Source organism: Nicotiana tabacum, chromosome 19, assembly GCF_000715075.1.
Source record: "Nicotiana tabacum cultivar K326 chromosome 19, ASM71507v2, whole genome shotgun sequence".
Lineage (NCBI taxonomy): Eukaryota > Viridiplantae > Streptophyta > Magnoliopsida > Solanales > Solanaceae > Nicotiana > Nicotiana tabacum.
In genome coordinates, this window is record NC_134098.1 from 2,493,047 (window position 1) to 2,496,828 (window position 3,782).

Genomic DNA, 3,782 nt, shown 5'->3' on the forward strand with positions numbered 1-3,782 from the left:
ATATATACATAAATATTGACTGAAAAATAAATGTAAATCTGACCCATTATTTGTGTAAAATCTCGAAACAAAAAGAGAATCAATTTATGAGAATTGAGATCCCAATCGTGCGCTGCATATGCTACACTAGCACAACTTACAAAAAATTAGTAGTCTTTGGCATGATATATATATATAAAAAAAACTTATTTCAACCATTAGTCAACTGACTAGGAGACAAGATCCATTGATCCAATCTAACCATAATAAAAATCCCGAAAATATATAATAATAAATAATAAAATCGAAACTACTCCGAAATCTTGCCAATCCGTTAAGAAAGCTACAAGGGAACAGAATATTTCAAGATTCACTCTCTTTGCTTATTAACTTTCTAAGAATTGGACCGAATACTTAATCTTACTATAATATAAGATCAATTTTTTGACCAAGTCTAAGTTCTATCCACTCTCATTCGGCCGTGTAAAAAAATATAATTAGCTCACTTTTAATATAGTTATCAGTATAATTTTAACATGTTAAGAAGATATATGCAAATCTCTATAATAAATATTAGACAGTAACTTGGTAAAAATGATAACTTATTAATTTAATAACATAAGTTAAACTATAGAGGAATTTTAAGATACTATAGTTTAGAGCCTAGTAACTATAGTTTGCCTAATTATCATTCGTAGATATTGTTCAATTGTTACTAGTTTGTATCATTTGTATTCAGACGCGCAATGAATACAGCTTGTGTCAACTGTATTCGTTCGCGCAACGAATACAATTTGTATCAACTGGATTCGTTCGTGCAACGAATACAACTTGTATATATCAACTGGATTCGTTCGTGCAACAAATACAATCAAGGCGACATACATGGGTGCATACAAAGAATACAATTTGTATCGACTGTATTCGTCCGTGCAACGAATACAATCAAGGCAAAATCCATAAATATAGAAAAATATAATGCTTTTGTTGAGAGTCGAACTCAAGACGATTGCTGCAAATTGAAAGGGAGCTTGTTACTCTCATATTTTAATTCAAAACAATTGATCTCTTGTTCCATGGATTTGTTATAAAATTCAAATATATCTACGAATGACAATTATAATGTATATGTTCGATGGTCGCGTAATATTTCCTAAATTACACTAGTAGTGTAAAAATGCCTTTAACCTAAAGAGTTGCACATCCAATTGCTTAAGAAAAGATAATTGGTGGATATGTAATATTTGTATAATCCATGTATATAATATGTATAACCTTATATAATGAATGTGTAATTTATATTTACCGGTATAAAAAGTAAATAATAAATTCAGCCGGCTATTTATGTAAAGCTCCCATTAATTATATAGGAAGTTTCCATACTACCTGAAAACTTGCTAAGTTCCTGCACCATACTTAACTACATGTCTACATATCATTCTTTAACCAAATAAACAAAACTTTAAAAACTTGCCGACGCTCTCTAGATCTATGCATGCATTTATTGCTTCCCCATACTTCAACTCTTTTCTTGTATATATATACCACTAACCACTGTATAATCATAAACCCTATAAACAAAAGTGAGCTATAGTAGTAAGTGATAAACCTCAGAAAAAGAAAGCTAATTAAGATCAGAGAAATGGCAGTTAAGGGTTTGAGTTTAGCCATTTTGTTGATTTGTATTGTTGTGGCTTCTAGTGTGAATGGAGCTTTTGGAGAAGCAATCAATTTTCAGGAAGCTTTGGTTCATTGCAATGGTGGTGTTGAAAATCAAAATTGCTGTAAAGTACTGAATGCTGCTGTACAAAGGGAGCGTTATTGCTGGTCTTCTCTTTTTGGACAGATTTTCATTGCTGATCTCTTCAAGTGTGGTGTTATGCCACATTGTTGAGTAAGTTACCACATTCCTGGAAAATATTTTCCTGCAAATTAAGTGATTTTTACTTATTTGTTTATATGCTTAGTTACAAGGGCGTATCTAGGGCGTCCCAAAGAACACGTGAACTCATACTTTCCTCCCTAAATCATGTAAAGTAATATTATATATTTTTTTAAAATAATTAAATATATGTATGCGCATCAAACTCAAAGTATTATATGATTCGATGGTTATTACATGCAGTTCTCTAAATAATTATGGTTTCAATCTTATGTCAATATGTTATATATTTTCTGTTTTCCTAGAACTAGGTGCCTGCCGGAGATGAACATGTCTGATGTCATTTTTTGTGTATTAATTTAAGTCGTTTTTTCTTTCCTTTTTCTTTAGTTTATTCTTTCAAAATGTTCACACATTAAAATTCATATTTTTCTTTTGTCACTCTAAAATCTTATATGGTTAAATGAAATATGTATTTAAAACTTGTAGCAATGGATTATGTAGCATATAGCCAATAAGTTGAATTGATTCTAATATTTTAGACACGGAGTATAAATATAGGTGTAAGAAAATTACTAATTTAAAAAAAAAAAATTGAACTTATAATTCTAAAATGTAATGGGTGCAATAGTAAGAACTGAAGGTTGAACCCGTAAAATTTATATTTAGATCTATCTCTTTGTAATAGTACACACCTCTTCCTAAAATCCTGAATGTGACTCTATTTAGTTAGTAAGCATAAAATATCATACCGAGAACGTTTACTTTTTCTCTAAACAAACATTATGGGGGACGAAATGGGTGCATTCGGGTTTGTATCCCTCAAAAATACTAATTGCACCATATACCGTCAAACTTCTTTATAACATTATAGTTTGTTCCGAATATTTTTTTATTTTATAGAAAATTATTGTTATAGAGAACATATATTATAACAAAACATGACATTTGGTTCCGAAAAAACTTGATTTCTATAGTGAAATGTTGTTATATAAGGATGTTGTTATAGAGAGATCAGACTGTATATCGTGTATACGTAACTTACATGCACGTGTTTATTTTTGGATTGCAGGTATTTGATGGACTAGTCAAGGTTTGTCTAACTAGAGAGAAACTAGCCTGGTGTTTCGACCTTTGATTTTCCACAATGTCTTATAGAAAGAAAAGAAAAAACAAAGTTGAGTCTTTGTGTTCCCTATATTACCTCAATATTACTTGTAACGTTTCTTTTTCGTGTAACTTTATAATGAATGAATATTTGTTCGATGCTAATTGCAAGGAATAATATGTCTAAATTTTCTTGTTTTTTTTCCTTTAGCCTAAAGGTTATTACTTTTTAAAATATCATAACTCCCATCCCATTAAGAAATAAATGTGGAAGAAACTAATTGTCAAACTGATAAAGACAATTACCAATATATTAGTGATTACCAACCTATATACATTCTATCGGAAATCACTTGAGAAAGGAGAAAATGGAAGTCCAGAAAACATAAAGAAGAAAGCATTATGTTCGTGGGGTAATTAGCTATGTTCGACGGATTTATATGAATCCGTCGGAAAGCACTTATCTATATAAGTGCGCTGTGATATTATTAGCTTCCGAGTTCTAATTAGTAACATGGCCCTAGTAACTCACTACTAGAAATTCGGTCAAAACCGACCGTGTTGGTCAGTTTTTTAAAATATTTTGCTTTAAATTTTTTTTTTTTTTTTACGAAACTGACTAACTTCGATTGGTTTTTTGACGCAAAAATACGGAAAACTATTTTGGCGTCTAGCGAAATTTATTTTTTAAGAAACTAACCAACTTTAGTCGATTTTTCATGTAAAATAAATTAAAATTAATATTTAAAAAATTGACTAAAATCGGCCGGTTATTTCGGTTGGTCATTTTAAAAAATCAACCAATTACGGTCGG

General features: G+C 30.2%; 1 long non-coding RNA gene across 1 annotated transcript; it reads left to right on the forward strand.

Moving 5' to 3' along the window:
• The first annotated feature begins 1,442 nt into the window (after positions 1-1,442).
• LOC107765508 (uncharacterized) lies at positions 1,443-3,171 on the forward strand. The gene is made up of 2 exons (XR_001643444.2): positions 1,443-1,873; positions 2,934-3,171. It is a non-coding gene; the product is annotated as an uncharacterized LOC107765508 (long non-coding RNA).
• Positions 3,172-3,782: the final 611 nt, after the last annotated feature.